Here is a 24,878-nt window from a genome sequence, read left to right on the forward strand (position 1 = left end):
AAATAGAACGAAATGAATGCAATTCTATTAGAAACTAGCTGACCCGGCGAACAGCGTACCGCCTAACAGTCGATTCTTTATTTTTTATTTTTTTTAATACTTACAATTTTTTTAAAAATTCTCTCCGTAAGAACCATCCTCGTACTTCAAGGAATAACAGTCGATTCTTTAATTTTTTATTTTTTTTAATACTTACAATTTTTTAAAAATTCTCTCCGTAAGAACCATCCTCGTACTTCAAGGAATATTATAAAAAAGAATTAGCGAAATCGGTTCAGCTGTTCTCGAGATTTGCGATCAGCAACACATTTAGCGATTCATTTTTTATATAGAAAAAGATCAGACAAAAATGCTGTTTTTGGTTTTCGTTTTTGTTAGCGTTCTGGTTACATCCTGTATATGTCTAGTATTAAAAGAAAAACGGAGTACAAAATATGCTTTAAGGCGTATGAATGTTTGTCTTCGATTTTTCACACAAAACATATTTCTAGAGGTTTAAAAAAGTAAGTTAGTTACCTGCGTGTAATATGTGGAATAAGCAAGGAGTGTCCTGCCGTCCCACAGTGTTGCTGGCGGTACATTGTACCAGCCGTAGTCCGGCTGACGTGTTTAACCATGTACAAGTATCTGTCTAAACAATAAACTGTGGTGTTAGAACTCATCTCCTAAACTCTAAAAAATTATGAACCCTGATTGGTACTTTCAAGTTAACTGTACATAAATCTGCTTGAGTAAGCAGATGTCAATCAAGACCATTTTCCCGTGATTTTCCCTCCATGGTATTTTTTTTTAAATGGAGGATAGCGAGCAAACGAGCATGCGGGTCACCCTGATGTTAAGTGATTACCGCCGCCCATGAACATTTTGCAGCACCAGAGGAACTGCCGATGCGTTGCCGGCCTTTTAGGGAATTTGTTGGTCCGCCCCTTGAATAACCCCATGTTGTAATCTAGTGGGAACACCGCCGATGGGACTTGGTTCCACAGCGGTTGTAAATGCTGTTTTAAGGACCTTTGTGCTTTGTTATACAAATACGTACTCATTCGATTCGTATTTTTACGGATCCGTGATTTCACGGATGAGGGCCCAAGCGCCCATAGTAGGAGAGCCTAAGCGGGATTTTGGGATTTAATCGAGCGCGGCAGAAGGCTCTTGGACTCCCGTACTATTGTATATGTATTTTTTAACTTCTTCTTTTTAAAAAAAATATTTTTTTTACAATAATATAGGCAGGGGTAATACTTTACCAAGGCTGTTTTGCGAATTCATCGAAAAAGTGTTGAGTTCGAGCTTGGAGTGTGTTGTACTGTTGAACCACCAGTGGTAATGTCATCGGCTCCTGTGGTAAAACACGTATAATTTTAGTATTTATTTAATTTAATCCTAATCCTAATATTAATTTAAATGAGTCTTAGTGCTAAAAATTTTTACGAGAAATTTCACCGCGATTAATAGCCTCATCTGGTGACAGAAGGGCTGGCTCATTTTTGCGCAACGGATCAGCCTGGCTGTCCACGCGGAAATGCAGCCAGTATTCTTGGCACCATTCCACGCGGTCATGATTTATATAGTAATTAGATAAGGCTAGCTTTAAGTTTTATTGTAATATTAAAAAAAAAAAAGTTGCATAGTTACGAATAAAAAAAAATATTTAAAATGTGAAAGTGTGGATGTTCCGATGTTTGTTACTCAATCACGGCAAAAACGGCTGAACGGATTTGGCTGAAATTTGGAATGAAGATAGATTATACCCTGGATTAACACATAGGCTACTTTTTATCCCGGAAAATCAACGAGTTCCCGCAGGATTTTGAAAAACGTAAATCCACGCGGACGAAGTCGCGGGCATCAGCTAGTCTAATATATATATATATATATAGTATATATATATATATAGAAGAAAAAGGTCGCTGACTGACTGACTGACTGATCTATCAAAGCACAGCTCCAACTACTGGACGGATTGGGCATGCAGATAGCTACTATGACATAGGCATCCGCTAAGAAAGGATTTTTGAAAATTTAACCCTGAAGAGGATAAAATAGTGTTTACTTTTTAGTTTAGTCTATTTTTCCTTAACTGACTTAAAAGGTAAAAAGTAGCTTCTCGCTGAAACGCTGAAAGTTCCATTGGCACCGTTCGGGCACGGAACCCTAAAAGTAACTTACCTTAGGGTTGGCATCGACTTCGCAGTCAATCTCGACAACTTCTCCTCTCGCCGCCCGCAACACCCCTGCTTGCTGTGTTCTGCACATCGGGCTATCTATACACAAACATACAGACCGATTAGTTCATTATATTCTACACAATTGCGAAATTCTTGTTTCTCTTTCCGGTTAGAACTTGTTGGTCCGCCCCTTAGAGCCCTCGCCCACGGCGACTTTTTGTAGCGATACAGTAGCGATGCTGTCGCGCGTCCGCATCGATACAGTCGCGAAGCAGTCGCTAGCTGTGTGCCCTCGCCCACGGTCTCAGATTCAGTCGCGATGCAAACGCGAATTTGTCGCGCTTCTGTGTCGATGCAAACGAGAAAAAATGTTGCACTGATGCTCGGTTCTCTATTCACGCGCCACCCTCTCTCCGTTCTTCCCCCGATGTCATCCGACAAAGTCGCGCGTTTGCATCGATACAGGCGCGATGCAGTAGCACGTTGCAAATGCGACTAACACGCGTTAGTAGTGATGCTGGCGTGCGTTTAGTAAACGCGCGACAGCATCGCTACAAAAAGTCGCCGTGGGCGAGGGCTCTTAAAGTTACTGTTTACGGTTGTTACTTACACTTAACGTCCAAAACCAGAGGATCGCTGGCACCGTCTCCTAGACTATTTCTGGCAATACAGACGTAGGCCCCCGCCACACGTCGGGAAACTCTTTGGAGAACCAAACTCTGGTTGGCCACCACCACACCTGGACCCGGCTTCACTGTCACACCCTAGGGAGAAGAGATCAATTATTGCATTAGTTAGCATTGTTATAGTACACTATTTGATGTCCGCGACTTCGTCCGCGTGGATTTACATTTTTCAAAATCCCGCGGAAACTCTTTGATTTTCCGGAATAAAAACTAGCCTATGTGTTAACCCAGGGTATAGTCTATCTCCATTCCAAATTTCATCCAAATCCGTTTAGCCGTTTTTGCGTGATTGAACAACAAACATTTAATCATCCACACTTTCACATTTATAATATTAGTAGGATTACAGTAATTGGCCGAGTATTATTGGAAAGCCGAGGCGAAACCGAGGACTTCTCAAGTGATTTTGAAAGGACGAGGCGCTAGCCGAATCCTTTTCCTATTCAATCGGGGAGGGAACGCCCCGCACATCCGCCAGCCCCCGCGCTAACCCATTGCGGGCGAGCGCGGGTGACGTGCGGGTCCTCACGCCTATCATCCATACCCCGATCATCTCAACCTGTCGCGGATTATAAGTATAATACCATTTAACATTACGCTACAAATTTTTGTAAATCAAAAATAATTTAAACACCAAACCGAAAATTAAATATAAAACAGTTGCGTTATATTTTAAGCGAGTTCATCAATTATTGATATTTGAATTTCATTTATCGCTCGGAAAATAAATACTGTGAAACGAATAATTAAATAGGGCAAATAATGAAAAGTGGGTAGGTTCGAATTTCCATGGATTTAATGTCCATATGTATGTTAAGCCTGAAACACACACGTGATGTGTCCGGCACGCATCCAACGCGCTTTTAAATTAATTTCAGTACATTCAAAAAGCACTTTTCGTTTCTCCAAACAAACCAATTCGAACTACTATGGTGAAATACGACTGAGTGAAATCGGAACCACGATGGAATGAAAACCATATCATCATCATCATCAACCGATAGACGTCCACGCTGGACATAGGTCTCTTGTAGGGACTTCCACACGCCACGGTCTTGCGCCGCCTGAATCCAGCGGCTCCCCGCGACTCGTCTGATGTCGTCCGTCCACATAGTAGGGGTCTTCCAACGCTGCGTCTTCCGGTGCGAGGTCGCCATTCCAGCACCTTGAGATCCCAACGTCTTTCGGTTTTACGAACTATGTGCCCTGCCCATTGCCACTTCAGCATCGCAATCCGTTGAGATATGTCGGCTTTAGTTCTCCTACGGATCTCCTCATTTCTGATTTGATCACGTAGAGAAACTCCAAGCATAGCTCTCTCCATCGCCCGCTGAGTGACTCTGAGCTTTCTTATGAGGCCCATAGGCCCTGATCTGACTGACGCTAGCGGCTTTATAGCTTTGCTGGTAGGGTGGTAACTAGCCACAGCCGTACCCAGACCAGACCAGAGAATTTTAACTAAAACTACTCTAGTATTCCTACGGATCTCCTCATTTCTGATTTGATCACGTAGAGAAACTCCAAGCATAACTCTCTCCATCACCCGCTGAGTAACTCAAAATTAATAAAACAAAAATGCCGGAACTATGAACGTAACTACAAATAGATACTTACATTATGGGTGAAATACACATGTGTGTGCCACGGGTTCGCCCGCACCATGCAGTCTAAGTACACATCCGATCCTTCCACAACTTTGTCCGCGTCCAAGTTGGCTCCCAACTCCAACTTCACTACTGGCAAATCTGTGAAATAACAAACTGATTGAAAGTTTGGTACGGGGCGAAAATACAGATAGAAGGCATTATAAAGTCAAGATGTCGAGAGCTTTAAGTACCTACTATTTCGCATAAAGTATTTGTAATTGGGTATTTTCCTGCTTTTGAATTTGATAAATATTATTACTATATTATAACTATTTTTGTTATTTGATCAATTTAATTAGTTTTTTTCAGTTTACGTCATTATTTTTATCCTAGTTTATAGTAAAGTAATAAAAAAATTGGAGTCACATACCCAATTCAAAAAGACTGGTTTTTTTTAACATTCATCAATATCGACTTCATAATTTTACATCAATGATACCCGTTATGTAAAGAAAATCACTGATATTTTCTTAACCACAATTATTCAAAACAAAATGCATAATCCATAATATCCATACTTCCATACTAATATTATAAATGTGATAGTGTGTCTGTCTGTCTGTCTGCTAGCTTTTCACGGCCAGAGTTAGCTTATATCCCGGGGAAGGACATAGGCTTTATCCCGGAAAATTAAAGAATTTCCACGGAAATTTTAAAATTTTTAATTTTTAGTATCTAATATAATTTGTATTATGATAAACATTGCTAAGAAAGGATTTTTGAAAATTCAACCCCTAAGGGGGTAAAATGGGAGTTTGAAGCAAACTTACGTTGTATCTCCAGCTTCCACCCGTCTTCGTGTGTAGAATGAGAGAGCGTAGGCTGCACTGCCCTGCATGACAACACCCTGCCAGCATCTTCTATAGAGGGCACCAGGGTCAGGATACTGCTAGTCACGTTGCCATCCGATGACGTCTGTCCAAAAAAACCGGTCAAGTGGATTACGGAATCGCGCACGAAGGGTTCCTTACCATTCGTACAAGAAATCTCAAACTACAATAGGGTCTTCGACTGTAGTAATAAAATGTCGTTTTTGTATAGCAGTAGTTTAATGGGTTAGAATTCATTATTAAAGAGAATACTTTAAAAAATAATGATTTTTACTTATTATAATAAAATAATTAACGTCACGCTGCGCGCTGTACAAGGCGTAAACGACAAATATTTTTAAATTTTTAGGGTTCCGTACCTCAAAAGGAAAAACGAAACCCTTATAGGATCACTTTGTTGTCTGTTTGTCTGTCTATCTGTCAAGAAACCTACAGGGTACTTCCCGTTGACCTAGAATCATGAAATTTGGCAGGTAGGTAGATCTTATAGCTGACATTTGGGGAAAAATCTGAAAACCGTGAAAATAGGGTTAGATCACACAAAAAAAATTGTGGTCATGAACTAATAATTAGTATTTTCAACTTTCGAAGTGAGTGACTATATCAAGTGGAGTATCATATGAAAGGTCTTCACCTGTACATTCTAAAAAAGATATTTATTTATTTTTATGCATCATAGTTTTTGAATTATCGTGCAAAATGTCGAAAAAATAGGACTGTAGTACGGAACCCTCATTGCGCGAGCCGGACTCGCACTTGGCCGCGTGTCACAATGTCAGCTATAAGATCTACCTACCTGCCAAATTTCATGATTCTAGGTCAACGGGAAGTACCCTGTAGGTTTCTTGACAGACAGACAACAAAGTGATCCTATAAGGGTTCAGTTTTTCCTTTTGAAGTACGGAACCCTACAAACACTTAATTTTATTACTACAGTCCAAGACATATTAATTTAAGTTTCAGCGCTACTACAAATATATGTATGTAACGTTTATGACTCAGAACTAGAAATGCATTTACCATAATAACCAAAGTTTACATGGTAACGTTTTTGAGTAACAATCGCCAAGCAAATTAGTCCATAAACGAATGTACCTACATAGAAATTTGTTCTCATATCAATTGCCAATTAAATAATGCATGTAGGGTATCGCTGACCTTTCTACTATTGTCAATAGTTTATCTGTTATAGATATCGGTGATTTTAATCTTGAAATGAATCACGATACAGATCGGGTTCTCTTAATGATCGCAAACGAACAATACTATTGATTTGATCACAATGGATTAGTCATTAAAGGAATTGCAAATGGTAGGCATAGGAACATGTTAGAAAGCGGATACCTACTTGATCTCAAAATCGTGACTATGGAACGAATTTAAATGAGCAGAACCATAGGAAGATTCAAGATTACTTTAATCAATGAGGAAAGTCCCTTACGAACTGTGAATTTATACTAAAAAAAATTATGTACATTGTACATACATTAAAAAAAACCAGCCAAGTGCGAGTCAGGCTCGCACACTGAGGGTTCCGTACTACACTCGTTTTTTATCGACATTTTGCACGATAATATAAAAACTATGATGCATAAAAATAAATAAAAAATCTGTTTTAGAATGGGCAGGTAAAACCCTTTCATATGATACCCCACTTGATATAGTTATCTTACTTCGAATATTGAAAATACTAATTATTATTTCATGACCACAATTTAATTTTTTTTGTGTGGTCTAACCCTAAATTCACGGTTTTTAGATTTTTCCCCTAAAGCCAGCTATAGGACCCACTTACCTGCCAAATTTCATGATTCTAGGTCAACGGGAAGTACCCTGTAGGTTTCTTGACAGACAGACAGACAGACAGACAGACAACAAAGTGATCAAGGTTTTTCCTTTTGAGGTACGGAACCCTAAAAATTGAAAAAAATTGTCGTTTTCGGATTGTGACGTCATTAATCACCTTGCGTACAGCGTGACGTTCATGTTAAAAATAAATAAAAGTCATGTTTTTTTTAAAATCATTTTCTTTAATAATGAATTCTAGCCCCATAAACTACCGCTATACAATAAATCTCGTCATTTTATTAGTGCAAGACCCTATTGCAGTGGACGAATCGGCTTTGCGATCGTAGCACCTACGATACCCGAATCTTCTTCTTCTTCTAAATATAGTATAAAAAGATTGACTGACTGACTGATCTATCAACGCACAGCTCAAACTACTGGACGGATTGGGCTGAAATTTGGCATGCAGATAGCTATTATAACGTAGGCATTCGCCAAGAAAGGATTTTTGAAAATTCAACCCCTAAGGGGGTGAAATAGGGGTTTAAAATTTGTGTAGTCCACGCGGATGGAGTCGCGAGCATGAGCTAGTGACTAATAAAATAATTAAAGTTTGTTCTGCCGAGTTCTATAGACTTATCTGTAGGCTGTCCATTTATATTCGGGATTTACAGCCGTACTCAGAGTCGCGTAATCGTTACTTAAGTTTAGTTAAAACGAGACAGAACTATATTTATCACATAAATCTGTCTCGTTTTAACTCAATCTTAAGTAACGATTAGCGATTCTGTGTTAGTCACTTACAGTTTCTCTGATAGTCTTCAGCCGGGTACCGCCTTTCCACCAAGAAATGTTGGGTTTGGGACGCGCGCCAACTGCTTGGCACACCAGCTCTGTACTCTGTCCTGCTACCAGGGGTCGCTTGCCACCCAACAGTCGCACCCAGAGTGGTCGAACTGTGGACAAGGGGTTAGTTTAATAAGGTTGAACCGAGGAGTAAAATAGTCTGCGGGTTGAACTGTCGTGAGTAGTATAGTTTATGAGAATAACAATTAAAAAAAACCGGTCAAGTGCGAGTCAAACTAGCACACGCAGGGTTCCGTTTCATCGTACAAGAAATAACACTTTTATTTTATTTCAATTTTCGTGGCGACCATTTTGAAATTTTTAGTATAAATGTGCGCATAATATAATAAATGTGAAAGTGTGTTTGTTTGTTGGTTTATTGGTTTGTTGGTTTGTCCTTGAATCACGTTGCAACGGAGCAACAGATCTTTTGCATGGGTATAGTTTAAGACCTGGAGAGTGGCATAGGCTACTATTTATCCCGGAAAATCAAAGGTTTCTCGCGGGATTTTTTAAAGCCTAAGTATATTCACACGTACAAAATACATACATAGATACTTATACGAACTCTGTTAAAATTTCTGAACTCAACAAAAAATTTATTTTGAACATAAAGTTTTAAAGAAAATAATAATAATATAATAACAAGGCCTTTATTATCAAGCCTACGGGACTCAGGGTGAGATCTATAGAGCGCACTCTGTCTTAGCTTAGACTTAAGACAGAGTTAAAACGAGACAGATCTATGTCTCTCACATAAATCTGTTTCGTTTTAACTCAATCTTAAGTCTGGGCAAAGTGAAAGTGCGCTCTATAGATCTCAGCCTAAGGCCTATCAACTTTTTAAATCTATTCCGGCATTTTGTTAAATAGGTCATTTAAAATGTCGACACAAACAAAAGAAGGAAATTCCAGTGTATCATTAATTAAAAATAACAGCTGACATCTGAATGCCCTACATTCTTGTGTTCTAAATAAAATTAAACTTAAAAAAACAAGCAAAGAACAGAAAACATTTTAGAAATGCAACGAGAAATTCTTTGCATTTTGCAAAGTAGGTAAACATTTAATACATAGTTTTTCTTGGTAGTGCCTTCGATTTAGACCACTTCTGTTTAGCTTTTTTTAATTCCGTGAGAACTCTTTAATATAATTCTCTAAATAAAAGTAAAGTAAAAAAAAAACAAACAAGGAACAGAAAACATTTTAGAAATGGAACAAAAAATCCTTTCCATTTTGCTAGGTATATACCTATTTACCTAGTACAATAGTTTTTCTCGTGTCTTCGATTTTCGACCACTTCGATTTAAGGCCTTACACTAAAGCTTGTTAAACTACATGTTTGTAAAGATATTAAAGATTTTATTTATTTATTTATTTAGAATTTAGATTTTCTTTCAATGCGGCGAGAACTCTTTAATTATCCGGGATAAAAAGGATCCTATGCCTGTCCCCAGAATGCAAGCTATCTCTGTGCAAAATAGACGATGCTTGCGACTTCGCTGACTCGTCTTTTTGCGTAAAAAATCAGCCTGACTGCTCACCGTGGAAACAGCCAGTATTCTTGGCACCATTCTACACGGGCATGATTAGTACAGTAATAAATTTGTATATATGTACAAGTTTTACTGCAACTTTTTAATTAAAAAACAACTAAACACTGAATTTGTACTCGGCTTTAATCACGTGTTTAGTTGACGTTAGCCCGACTAGTTTCGAACCGGGGTCCGAATCCGGGGTCAACAACAGGCTGTGCGGGCTGCGGCGCGCAATCTTAGCCGCGACGCGTGCGCGAACTGACTCCCTTTGAAAAAGAACCCCGGATGGGCTCGAAACTAGTCGGGCTAAAGTCGACTAAACACGTGAGTAAAGCCGGATGAGAGATATTATATACTAGCGACCCGCCCCGGCTTCGCATGGGTGCAATGTAGATACTCCGACATCTTGTTCAAATATCGTCATATTTCATCAAATTAACACAAAACAATATTAAACTAAGTATATATATATAAACCTTCCTCTTGAATCACTCTATCTATTGGTGAAATCCAATCCAATCCATCAGCCTGTTTGCGTCCACTGCTGGACATAGGCCTTTCCAAGAGCACGCCACCAAACACGGTCCTCAGCCTTCCTCATCCACCCGCTCCCCACCACCTTACCGTAATCGGGAAAAGCAGGGCTGCCGGGAACTGGGGGCCTTTGTCTGTTGGCGCTGCTCATTAGAAGTAATGCCCATACTGACCACGCTGGGCAGGCGGGGTGGTCAGCGCAGGGCTGTAGGCCATTTCGCACCAGTGACGCTGCTGCCCGTCTCTGGTCTGTGTTATTTAAAGTCAAGCCATTTGGAATGGTTATCCCGCCATTCTTCGGTCGTCATATCTCGTTCGCTGATTCGCAGGGGGCACCGCGTGCAGGTGAGGTTGACATTTGGGGTGTTAAGATGTTAGTGCACCCCCTTACCCCCCTATTACTATTGGTGAAAACCGCATTAAAATCCGTTGCGTAGTTTAAAAGATCTACGCGTTCATACATACAGACAGCGGGAAGCGACTTTATTTTATACTATGTAGAGATAATGGAAATCACTCACGATAGTTTAAACGCTAAAGACTGAATTTTATATTAACTGCATTATCGGCTACAAATCAGCAAAGTTCGCTCCGTTTCCCGTAAATCCGTTTTGTAATGACCACACAAAGAACTCACAGATGCGTATTGTCATTTTCAATTACAATGCAACCGCATGGAATCCTGAAAGCTTAATTAACTCGAAAGTGTGTTGCAGTAAATACGGTACTGATTTTTTATTTTCTTTCGAGTTTTTTTTTTATTAGCTTTCGAGATTTATGAATTCCTTTCTGAGACCGGTTTGTGAAGATCTGTATTATTATTTAGTACACAATTTTTTTTATTTTTTTTAATGAAAATCACTACCCCTATTATAAATGCGAAAGAGTGTTTGCTTGTTGGTTTGTCCTTCAATCACATCTCAACTGCGCATCGGATCGACATTATTTTTTGCATGAGTATAGTTAAAGACCTGGAGAGTGACATATATGTTACGTTTATCCCGGAAAATCAAAGAATTCCCACAGGATTTTAAAAACCTAAATCCACGCGTTCGAAGTCGCGGGTATCAGCTAGTGCTGGTATAAAAGTATAATATCAAAACCGTCTGGAACATTCGTTCATATTTCATTCAGCTGTAAAGGCGCTTTCACACACATCATCGAGCTGTCAATTACAAAGTTTGGATTAACATCTCGCGGGATGTAAATGGGCCTATTATATGCGTACTACGGCAGCTTCCAAGGCTTTCGAGATTTATGAATTCTGAATGATCTGTATTAATATTCTTTAGTAAATACACAATTTAATTTTTTTTAGAGTTCAAATTTTCAAAATATTCACAGAATGTGTATTTCTATTGCCGCTTAACAACAAAATATAAAAATTTCAAAATGCCCGCCATGAAAATTAAAAAGTGTTTTTTCTTGTTTCGCGCGCGAGCCCGATTAGCACTTGGCCGATTTTTAATTTTTTATTCTGCTAAGTACCAATTTTCTGAAAACTACTGGGCCCATTTTGATTCAATTTTCTATACAAAAGCAAGTTTTTGGAAAAATTATGAAATTACTTACGGTTGACATCAATGGTGAGATTTTCTGAGAGCGGCATGATGGAGGGGTCAGTCACTGCCTGTTAAAAAAATAAATTAAATTATTTTATTGAAAAAAAAATAAGATCAAAAATCACAATACCCGTCGTGGTTGAAGGACAAACCAACAAACAGACATACTTTCGCATTTATAATATGAGTAATGATTAATGGCTAATATTACTTTGGCTCAAATTATAACATGGTTAAACATATCACCTGGCAAGTAATCTCAGTGCCATAGTCACTTCGCTGTAGTGTGAATGACAGAGCAGCGCGAGCCTCCGAATTAGCCAGCAACGCGTGTGACTTCCACCAAGACACGCGGGCGACTGGACGACCTGTACACAAAGAAAAACAACTTTCTTACATGAGGGTAGTTAGAAAAAATCATTGTATTGTAGTGTAGAAAAATAATTGTAATTGAAGGCATTTATAACGCCCATGCTAATGCAATTAATATCAGGCAATAAGTTTTTAAATATCATCATCATTATCATCATCAACAACAACCCATCACCGGCTCACTACTGAGCAGGGGCTCTAACCTCTCAGAATGAGAAGGGTTTAGGCCATTGTTCACCACGCTGGCCAAGCGCAGATTGGGAGATTTCACAGACCTTTGACAACGTCGTAGAGAACTCTCAGGCAAGCTTCTTGATATTTTTCTTCAACCTCAAAGCAAGTGATATAACTGAAAAGTTAGAGGTGCGTGCCCATGATCGAACCTCGGACCCCGCAACTAGGAGGCCGATGTAGTCTTAACCATTAGGCTATCACTGCTAAGTAGCGCGTAGTAGCGCTTTGATACCTACTGAAAAATATCGTGCTTTAGATGCGTTCTTCTAAATGTGTGTACTGTCGTTGACCTTTACAACTAGATGTCGCTGTACTCCACTGAAATGCGCTAGCGTTTGTATGTTATGTGACTATATATAGTTTGAACCTGGTTAATTATTTTTTGATGGTTACATTAAGTAATAGTTGATGACTATATAAAAATTTTATCTTGAAAAGGCTACAACTAGTCGACATTGTAGCCTAATAATCCACACTAATTTTAAAATTGCACTTAATAATTTATGTAACATCTTTCTTATACTTACAATTACGCAATAAATGAATTATTATTATACTTATTTGAGAAGTATTTAAAACAAAAGGTTAACCGTTAAGGGTTTTGACAAACGACTAAATTAAGTGGACGAGGGTTTCAATTTAAAACAATGAAAACATACTCAATAGGGATGTTGCCTATGTCAAAAATAAATTATTATTTCTTTGTGATTATTACACAGGGGGGGTTATCCAAAATACAAAGTCAAAGTCAAAGTCAAATGATTTATTCAAAATAGGTAATTAATAACTCTTTTTGATGGTCAGATGTTGGATTTCTAAGATATAGTGGTGATAATTATTACGCAAACTTAAAACTAAAGCTACGAGGGTTCCCAACGCGCCCAGGTCTGAGAAGAGCCCACATTAAACACATTTACATGCATACATTAAAGCACGTCCTCCTCTGTTAGTTTTAAGTTAGACTATCGACCCGCCCCCGGCTTCGCACGGGTATCACTGATCATAGCCGGATGAGTTTGACCGAATTGAACTTACTACATGGCCTAGGGCGGCCAAGACTGCAAATACGCCACTGTGTAGTACTTACAACTACTTACTTACTTACTCATAAGAATAAGTGCAGTATATGAACCAGGGGACGGGAATAAGTTCATAGGAAAAGTTCCAAGTCCTCGCAGCGAGGGCATTAAAGTCAATCTAACTTGCATCGTCGTGAGGTGAAACTTCCCTTTAATCTTATGGCGCTATGAACTTATAAATAACCTGTGAATTAACTTTGCTTTAACTAACTTTACTCCAAACAAATTAACCACAACGTGTTCATAATGTTCTTGGAACTCGATTTGAGTGTGTTTTGATCATCAACAGTTGGGTCAATTTATAAGTCCCGCAAATTGCTAATGCGCGTGGCCGCCATTTAAGTGACGTCAGCACTAGACTAAAGTTTCGAGATGATGGTATATTTTACTTAAATATACGTCAATGACGTCAAAATGACGTCATTTCGATTAATGAGACCTGTGGCCCTACCGCGGTTGTTTGACAGCTACAATGTCACGATCGCAATCATCTCTGATTGGTTAATGCTCGCTCACTATTGGCCACAATGCATTGTTGCTCATTGTTGCAACAAGAATCGCACAAATTCAGCCAATCAGAACAATTGAGATTGTAATAATGATTGATGCAGGTTTTAGACAATCGCCCTACAGGTTCCACCGCAATAACAATTTGCGGGACTTATACGACAGACGATAAAATACTAGTTTACCTTTATCAGTTTAAGTTTAGTATGCGACAGGTTGAGATGGCAATCGGGGTATGAGGCACCCGCACGTCACCCGCACCGGGTTAGCGCGGGGGCTCTGCAGGTGTACGGGGCGTTCCCTCCCCGATTACCATCTCGACTATACCCTACAGACCTTTTTACCTCTCGTATCATTTAACCCACATTTAGAACCCACCGCGTTCCCGGTTAATTGGGAAACAATTCAAACCCGAAGTGTGCTTGACAAGGCTCCCCTACCGGTTTCCCCCGCCCCTAACTGAACAATTACCCCGAATGAATTGGACTCAGGCATTGTCTACCCGTTTTCAACCCCTATCAAAGTCGAACTTTTGTTTGGTTGTTTTAGAAAAAAGGCCAATTCACAATTCACAGCCTCTTTTCGGGTTTTGTAGGACCTCTCTGGCATATTGGTTGAGAGCTGGTTCTTGTTCTTTTTAGGGTTCCGTACCTACCTAAAAGAAAAAAGGTACCCCTATAGGATCACTTTGTTGTCAGACTGTCTGACGTGTCTGTCAAGAAAATCTATAGGGTACTTCCCGTTGACCTAGAATCATGAAGTTTGGTAGGTAGGTAGGTTTTATAGCACAAGTAAAGGAATAAAAGCCTCGATAGCTCAACGGTTAAAGGAGCGGACTGAAAAAAGAAAGGTAGCCGGTTCGAATCCCACCCGTTGCACTATTGTCGTACCTACTCCTAGCACAAGCTTTACGCTTAATTTGAGGCGAAAGGGGGAATATTAGTCAGCAATTAACTTGGCTAATATTCTTTTAAAAAAAAACTGAAACCGCAAATTTGTGGTTACAGCACAAAAAATATTAAAATGTTGAACAAATAATTAGTATCTATTTTAAACATTCAAAGTAAGATAATATACCAAGTGGGGTATCATATGAAAGGGAATTCCAAAACAAACTTTAATTTATGTTTATGCATAATAGTTTTTGATTAATCGTGCAAAATATCGAAATAATGCGACTGTAGTACGGAACCCTCGGTGCGCGAGTCAGACTCGACTTGACCGGTTTTTTAAAAAGGTTAAATAAATTCCATTTTGATTCGATTCACGATTGTAATATTTTACAGATATCGTGTCATCATCATCGACCCATCGCCGGTGCACTACTGAGTACAGGTATACTCTCAGAATGCGAAGGGTTTGGCCATAGTCTACTACGTTGGCCGAGTGCGGATTGACAGACTTCACACGCCTTTGAGAAGATTATGGAGAAATCTCAGGTTTTCTCGCGATATTTTTCTTCACCATTAAATCAAGTGATATTAAATGATCGAAACGCATTTGCGCTGCGCTGCGTGACGCGACGCGACGCGGCAGCACCCTGCTCTGCTGCTGCCAAATTACCAACTTATATATAACTATAGCTGATGCCCGCGCCTTCGTCCGCGAGGAACTGGGTTTTCAAAAATCCCGCGGGAACTCTTTGATTTTCCGGTATAAAAGTAGCCTATGTCACTCTCCAGGTCTTTATCTATACCGATGCAAAAAATCACGTCAATCCGTTGTACCGTTGCGACGTGATTGAAGGACAAACCAACAAACAAACACACTTTCACATTTATAATAAGGGTACTGATATGTACTTGCCGCGCCGCGTCGCGTCGCGCAGCGTAGCTCAAGAGACATTGAGGCTAATTCCGGTGTACACAATCCCTAAACTAAACCAAAATGACACGTCTAAATCTATTGCTATCCCTTTCATAATGTTGCTTGCGGAAAAGGATAGCACTACATTTAGACCTGTTAATTTAGTTTAGTTTAGAGATTGTGTATAAGAGAATCGGTCCAATTGCTTTAAAACGCACACAACTCCGAATTTTCGATTAGGATTAAAGAAAGGCCTTACCTCCAACAGCCACACAAGTCAGGTTGACTTCAGTTCCTTCATCATAAGGCCCGAGAACTCCTCCTTTGATCTCGTCGCCCTCTTGGTTCAGGATAATCAGCCGCTCTGGAGGTACTGTGAAAGAATAACGGCTTTAAGTAAATAGGTGAAGTATGTATCTTCATAACGTCAAAGCATTAGTTACACAAGTGCTGCACCAAATAGGGCATGCATATAAGTTTTTTTTTATTCTGATATTTTTTTTGGGATCTTTTAATCATTATAATATGACTTTGTCAGATCGATAATAACCTTATCATATAAATCTTTCTATCTTATCTTAATACACTATTGGATGGTCTGACAAGTACACTGTAAATTTCAAGTTTAGTTTTAGGGCTAAGATTTTACTCTTACGATTCTAATTTTACGATTGACGCCGACCCGACCAACGACTGTTTGCCAAAGATTTGCCGAATGTTCGCCAGTGGAGCCACACCATAAGTAAAAAAAACCGGCCAAGTGCGAGTCTGGCTCGCGCAATGAGGGTGCCGTACTACATTCGTATTTTTTCGTCATTTTGCACGATAATTTAAAAACTATGATGCATAAAAATAAATAAAAATCTGTTTTAGAGTGTACAGGTGAAGACCTTTCATATGATACCCCACTTGATATAGTCACTCACTTCGAAAGTTGAAAATACTAATTATTAGTTCATGACCACAATTTAATTTTTTTTGTGTGATCTAACCCTAAATTCACGGTTTTCAGATTTTTCCCCAAATGTCAGCTATAAGATCTACCTACTTGCCAAATTTCATGATTCTAGGTCAACGGGAAGTACCCTGTAGGTTTCTTGACAGACAGACAGACAACAAAGTGATCCTATAAGGGTTCCGTTTTTCCTTTTGAGGTACGGAACCCTAATTAGCTATTTAATTCAAAGTAACTTCAGTGATTCAGGCTGTCTGTCTGTCAATTAAGAAATTGTTTTATAACTTTTAATTTTAAGTTAGTAAGGTTTATTTAAGTTTTTATGTTTTAATTTAATATTTTTTGAGTAATTTTAATTTAGATTTAAGTTTATTTAATAGAATTGTCCGTATTAAAATTTAAAACATATATATTTACATAACTAGGTAGGTATATGTTTACATTTCGAGGTTGTAATAACTTTCTCAAACTAATCTGCGTGGGTGACATGGAAAGTTTTTAGAAGTTCCACCAAGAGATATGTTATTTAAATTCTATTTTAGGGCGACAGCTTGCATGCGGAATCCAACGAGCAACTCATCTCAAGGAGAAGATTTTGTCTCTCCCTCGTCCCATTAGGGTTGCCAACCGTATTCAATACCAGAAGTAGTGAATATTATATCACGATACGACCTACACGAAAATAATAACAATATTTTTTGTCAGACCGTACATAAAAACCCAGGCTTATTTCAAAATTATAAACATCGGTTGATTGAGGAATACTTATGGAACAATTATTAGCAAATAATTGCCGTCGGATGAGTAAGGAATACAAATCGGTTGAATTAAGAAAAAAAAATGCTTGGGATGAGACGTCATAGGATGAAAACGGCACAACCCCTAAAATAGAGTATTGTACTCTATATCATGTAGGCGTACTCTATAATCTATAACACTACTAGTACTAGAGTATGCTAAAAAACTCTTTTTTACCCAATGTTTACTATACTAGTGCCAGTCATGTAATATTAAGTAAAACCCATTATCATAATTCATAACCAAAAAAGTCGACTATTTACTGTTAATATGTTTGTGTCCCCAATTTGGACGTTTCTAAGGGGGTGAAATAGGGGTTTGAAATTTGTGTAGTCCACGCGGACGAAGTCGCGAGCATTATTTTTGATGGGTTCTGTTCTTTTGCTAAAAAAGCAATTTGTAAGCGTAACAATATCTCTGGAATCAATTAGGACATCCAATTGGCTCTCCGAAATGGATTCTTGCTTCGAGATGAAATTAAATATGAATATAAGACCACTGCGCTCACCACTGTGCCAGCGAGGTTGTCCAAAAACGTTGTATAAGTCAACTCCCCCATCTTTGACAGAGTATTATTAGGGTTCCGTACCTCAAAAGGAAAAACGGAACCCTTATAGGATCACTTTATTGTCTGTCTGTCGGTCTGTTAAGAAACCTACAGGGTACTTCCCGTTGACCTGGAATCATAAAATTTGGCATGTAGGTAGATTTTATAGCAGACATTCGGGGAAAAATCTGAAAAGCGTGAATTTGTGGTTACATCACACAAAAAAAAAAATTGTGGTCATGAACTAATAATTAGTGTTTTCAACTAGTAAGATAACTATTTATCAAAAGGGGTATCATATGAAAGGGCTTTACCTGTGCATTCTAAAACAGATTTTTATTTATTTTTATGCATCATAGTTTTTGAGTTATCATGCAAAATGTAGAAAAAAATACGACTGAATTACGGAACCCTCGTCGCGCGAGCCTGACGCGCACTTGGCCGGTTTTTTTGATGGGTTCTGTTTTTAACCGACTTCAAAAAAAGGAGGAGGTTCTCAATTCGTCGGAATCTTTTTTTTTTTTTTTTTTTTTTTTTTTTTTTTTTTTTATGTATGTTCCCCGATAACTCGAAAACGCCTAGACCGATTTTGAAAATTATTTTTTTGTTTGAAAGGGTATACTTCAAAGTTGGTCCCATTTCAATTTGGTGAAGATCTGATGAACATCTTCGAAGATAGATACTGGAACTCCTCAACGGATAAGAGTAAATTGCTCGCGATCAGTGTAATAGCTTAGTAAACAGTAGACTTTTAACCAGTCATAGCATAATTCCATGGGGCCACTAAAAATTGTGAAATAAAAAATTTTTACAAAAAAAATAAAAACCGACTTCGTTACACAAACACTAAAAATTGAAAAATAATTTAATTTATTACCGAATATATTATGTATACAAGAGTTAATATAGTTCCATAATAATATTTTTTGGGGTCGGTGCCAATGAGGTGCCATTGTGGAGTCCCATAAAAATATGAAGTCTAGACGATTCGCGCAGCTAAAGCTAATTGGCACCGGCACCAAAAAGTATTATTATGGAACTATATTAACTCTTGTATACATAATATATTCGGTAATAAATTAAATTATTTTTCAATTTTTAGTGTTTGTGTAACGAAGTCGGTTTTTATTTTTTTTGTATAGCAAAAGCAATTTGTGGACGTAACAATATCTCTGGAATCAATTAGGACACCCAATTGGCTCTCTGAAATGGATTCTTGCTTCGAGATGAAATTAAATATATCCCTCCGATAAACGATTTCATTTCCTTGTCCAATATTGATATACCCCGAGCGAAATTGATGGCTTATTATTTATTAAATATTGTATTTTTTTTAATGGTTTTTTAGTTAAAATAAACACATTTTACGGGGTTTTATCATGACTTGATAAATCAATTTGATAAACCATGAAATTCGATTATAGTGCAAAATGTCGAAAAAATATGATTGTAGTACGGAACCCTCGGTGCGCGAGTCTGACTCGCACCCAACTGGTTTTTTTCTTAAAATTGATATTGTTTTATCACGAACTTTTAAGCATTCTAGGTCAAAGAAAGACGTAAACTGTTATTTTTTTTTTTTTGGATAATATATAGATAGTTGGATATACGAGTACAGTACGCGTCCGAAAGTAATGTACATCGGCCTTTAGAAGAATGACATTTCGGCTTTGTAGAGCGTTGTCTTTGTCACTCATACCTATATGACGTTTTGTCGGTCTCAGCGACAGAGACAGTGCTACACAAATTTGCTATATCTTTGTAAAGCTTGATGTACATTTATTTCGGCCGCGTAGGTATTTTCGGACTCTTGCAGTCCAGCAGATTACGTAGGTATATCTTGTGATTTAAAGAGACATTATAAAGAAAATTAATTATATAGGGCGTAACCAGAACGCTGGCAAAAACGAAGACAAGTGATAGTACTGAGGATTACTGATATGATACCACAAAAAAAAATGCGAAAATAAAAAAATCCTATAATTTTGTAAAAGTTCACGATATATTGCAAATAAAACATCCGACTGAGCCTAGGTCAACAAACGTTGCGTAAGTAGACCACTCGGAGCCAATGCCACGTCGTAGGCGGGGTATTGACGCGAGTTTTGCACGCTAAACGTTGCGGGTTTGAAAAATACTAAAATTACTAGAACTACAAAATGTGGCAAATGGTTATTGGTGTTTACATAGGTAGTATAACAATAATGCTAAGTTTTGCTACCGTTCTGGTTACACCCTGTATTTCTGCTACTTACTTAATACTGTGAGGTTAAGCCTTGTATTCTTGGTGGGTGACCTGATGAAGTCCACTCGGCATCTGTACTGACCGCTGTCTTCAGGCCTGAAAAAAAAAATTATATTAGACTAGCTTATTTGAATTTGTGTTGTGTAGAAAGCGTGTACCATTTCGTGTACCACTTACCATTAAGAGAAATAACGGATAAAAAGATCCATTTCAGACAAAACAAACGTCCAAGTCGGTACCGTTGTTTTCGAAAATAACACAAAGAAATATATGAAAAAACATATGAAATGTCAACGGTGTATTATTCTCATGGAGTATCACGTTTCGCGTCCCAGTTCCCATACAAATACGAACAAAAACGCGTATAAGTAAGATTTTGAATGAAGCTTATTACTTAGGCTCTGTACACATGAGCGACTTGCTTTTCATCATATTTTTGCATAATTTTATGGAGTTTTGTTTTAATTTTAAATATTTCACGTGTAACTGTAGATTCCTAGCGAACAAAAACACTACCTTAGGATTTTTTTACGTTTTTAGGGTTCCGTACCTCAAAAGGAAAAACGGAACCCTTATAGGATCACTTTGATGTCTGTCTGTCTGTCTGTCCGTCCGTCTGTCTGTCAAGAAACCTACAGGGTACTTCCCGTTGACCTAGAATCATGAAATTTGGCAGGAATGTGGGTCTTATAGCTGACATTTGGGGAAAAATCTGAAAACCGTGAATTTAGGGTTAGATCACACAAAAAAATTAAATTGTGGTCATGAACTAATAATTAGTATTTTCAACTTTCGAAGTGAGTGACTATATCAAGTGGGGTATCATATGAAAGGTCTTCACCTGTATATTCTAAAACAGATTTTTATTTATTTTTATGCATCATAGTTTTTGAATTATCGTGCAAAATGTCGAAAAAATACGACTGTAGTACGGAACCCTCATTGCGCGAGCCTGACTCGCACTTGGCCGGTTTTTTTTTTACGCCCTAGCGCTCTCTATACAAATTACAAACATAAGTACCTAGGTACCTAGTTTGATTCTCATTTGAATATCAATCGATCAAGCTCAATAAAATGTAGACACGCTCTAGAAAAAGTATCTGAGTTTGTGATTTTCCAGATTTTTAGGGTTCCGTACCTCAAAAGGAAAAACGGAACCCTTATAGGATCACTTTGTTGTCTATCTGTCTGTCTGTCTGTCAGTCAGTTAAGAAACCTACAGGGTACTTCCCGTTGACCTAGAATCATGAAATTTGGCAGGTAGGTGGGTGTTTTAGCTGGCTTTAGGGGTAAAATCTGAAAACCGTGAATTTGTGGTTACATTACACAAAAAAAATTAAATTGTGGTCATAAACTAATAATTAGTATTTTCAATTTTCGAAGTAAAATAACTATATCAAGTGGGGTATCATATGAAAGGGCTTCACTTGTAAATTCTAAAACAGATTTTTTATATCTAATATTTAATTTATATAAATTTAATATCGGCTTCTTTTGACCTATGCGCAAACACTTTTTCTTGTTGACTTGATAAACAAAATGTCAAGTTAAAACAATTTATGAATTCTTCATCAAACACAGAATTACCCACGGACACGGTGTCTTGTTTGTAAAAAATATATCTGTAAAATGTTTAAAAACTGTGTAAAATGTGTATCTACAAAGATTTGCAAAATAACGAATATCGGCTTCTTTCGATCTTACGAGTTACGTGCAAACACTTTTTCCTGTTAACTTGACAAACAAAATGTCAAGTTAAAACAACAAGGGCGACTGATCAAACAAATTGACTGTTTGCGAAATTCGATAACATTGATGTTTCGTCGAGATTTTGTGCACACACCTTAATGGCTTAAATAAAGCGACATCTGGTGGATTTTTGTTTGTCTGTTTAACTGTACCCTTAACACAGTTTGCAAGTCTACATTTTTTAGGTAACATTTTGCAGTACTGCAAAAACAGCCCAAACTACTGAACGGATCGGGCTGAAATTTGGCATGCAGATAGCTATTATGACGTAGGCATCCGCTACGAAAGGATTTTTGAAAATTCTACCTCTAAGGGGGTGAAATAGGGGTTTGAAATTTGAGTAGTCCACGCGGACGAAGCCGCGAGCATAAGCTAGTTAACTTTTAATTTGATAGTTGTCTCACATGTTGTCTATTCTGTGTGATCACACCTTAATGGCGGCTTATATAAAATGGCGTCTGTTTATTTATTTAACACGTGCGAGGGAGTGATATCGCTTTAATTTTGAACCGCGGTTATATTTCAAAGGTAATCCAAACCAGTCCATCTTGACACTATGGTTCAACTTACAAAAATACATTGCGGAAGAGTTCCAAGAGTTTAACACGGGCAGTGGCGTCCACATAACTCGAAGCTAGTTTTTACTGAGTGTCATGATGAAAAATGCGGGCTAAGCTATTTCAACTTGTCTAAGCTGTGCTTTTAGACCTGGGCGCGTTTGGAACCCTCGTAGCTTTAGTTTTAAGTTTGCGTAATAATTATCACCACTATATCTTAGAAATCCAACATCTGACCATCAAAAAGAGTTATTAATTACCTATTTTGAATAGATCATTTGACTTTTGACTTTTTGACTTTTATGCCTCTATGAATTGCACGCCACTGCGGATGACGGATAGAACTTGGATGATGGAAGTGCAGTGCGTAATCGCCGTAAAGGTGCCTTTCCACCACTCCTGAAATAAGGGTTGGATCCCTAGGATGTCCATCTACACGGGTGCACGTAAGTGGGCAGAAAAGTGTCCGTGGACTTTCGACTGCGTACGAACACAAAATAACATACAGTTCTTTATAATCGTATTTCTCATTGCTGAGGGTCGTGACTCCTTTCCATAAATTCTAAAATAGCAGGAGTTCTTGGGATAATACCCCTTCCAGGTTAGCCCGCTATCATCTTAGACTGCATCATCACTTACCACCAGGTGAGATTGCAGTCAAGGGCTAACTTGTATCTGAATAAAAAATAAAAAAAAATGCGGTTGGTTCCCAGATCCTTCCGCATATAACTCCACTGAAGAGAACGAGATTTCGACTCAGGTTAATTTACAACGGTGGAAAAGCAGCCTTAAGTACCTCTAGGGTGAGATCTATAGAGCGAACTCTTAGGGTGAGATCCAGAGAGCGTACTCTGACTTCGCTTAGACTTAAGACAGAGTTAAAGCGACACAGAGCTATATCTCTCACATAAATCTGTCTCGTTTTATCTCAAACTTAAGTCTGAGCTAAGTCAAAGTGCGCTTTATTTATAGATTTCACCCTTAGAGCTTAAGATAGAGTTAAAACGAGACAGAGCTAATATCTCTCACATAAATCCGTCTCGTTTTAACTCAATCTGAGTCTAAGAAAAGTCAAAGTGCGCTCTGTCTATAGATCTCAACCTAAGGCAGATGTTTACCTTAGTTTAGTTAGTAGTAGTACTGCAGGCGCTGTGGTGCTTCGGAAGGTCGCTCGGGAGCCCAGTGTAGATAGATCTGACCAGTGTGACGTCACGCCTTCTCTCGTATCAAACCTGGACACAAATGAACAATCTAATCACAAAAAAGGTAGTAATATATGTAGGTATAGGTAATATTGAATGGGACCAAAAATCGAAAAGTTATATTTTTCAAATATAATCTAAATACATAAAAGGAAAAGGTGACTTGACTGACTGACTGATCTATCAACGCACAGCTGAAACTACTGGACGGATCGGGCTGAAACTTGGCATACAGATAACTATTATGACGTAGTCATCCGCTAAGAAACGATATTTGAAAATTCAACCCCTAAGGGGGTAAAATAGGAGTTTGAAATTTGTGTAGTCCACGCGGATGAAGTCGCGAGCATAAGCTAGTTTGCATATATATTTCTCATACATTATTTACCCATATAATCACATTCGCACAATATACTATTAAACTATACAAAACTTTCGATAGATGAGATTTAAAGCTGCTGTCAACGGTCGGCGTTTACAAAGAACCAATAGACATAGTTAAAAGTTAAGATTAGGAAGTATTGTGATGATAAACTCTTTGATTTTCCGGGATAAAAGCCTATGTCCTTCCCAGGGATGTAAGCTAACTCTGTACCAAATATTAAAATCGGTTAAAATGTTGGTCGTGAAAAGTTAGCAGACAAACAGATAGACAGACAGACAGACTTTCACATTTATAATATTAGTATGGAAGTATGGATTATATATCTAATATTGTTGTTGTTGTTAATATGGTTTATTTTTCAAATATAGTTTGCAAATATTTCTCATACATTATTTACCCATATATACCTAAAAAATGTTGTTTGCACAATATACTATTAAACCATACAAAACTTTCGATAGATGAGATTTAAAGCTGCTGTCAACGGTCGGCGTTTACAAAAGAACCAACAGACATATTTCAAAGTTAAGATTAGGACACACTGTATTGTGATGATATGTAAATTAACATGGATTTTGGGATATCTACAACACATATTTATGTAGTCAATAAAAACGGCTTTAATGAAATAGCTTTGTGTTGTTGTGATTAAGTGGTAAATTCCTAATCTTTTGTTGAAGCAATAGAATTCAAATTGGATATTTTGATGATGTGACCTGAATCAATCGATTAAGTCTAATCCAATTATTGTATTATTGTAATAAATTCAATTTAAGGTTATTTAAGGTAATTTTCTATTAAAGTGTTCTCGTTTGTTATAATATTTAAGGCAGCATTTATTGTT

General features: G+C 37.9%; 1 pseudogene; it reads right to left on the bottom strand.

The window, feature by feature from the left end:
* Positions 1–24,878, bottom strand: part of LOC117993964 (uncharacterized) — a 184,655-nt pseudogene that overhangs the window by 14,567 nt on the left and 145,210 nt on the right.

The sequence above is a fragment of the Maniola hyperantus genome, chromosome 25, assembly GCF_902806685.2.
Source record: "Maniola hyperantus chromosome 25, iAphHyp1.2, whole genome shotgun sequence".
NCBI classification, from domain to species: domain Eukaryota; kingdom Metazoa; phylum Arthropoda; class Insecta; order Lepidoptera; family Nymphalidae; genus Maniola; species Maniola hyperantus.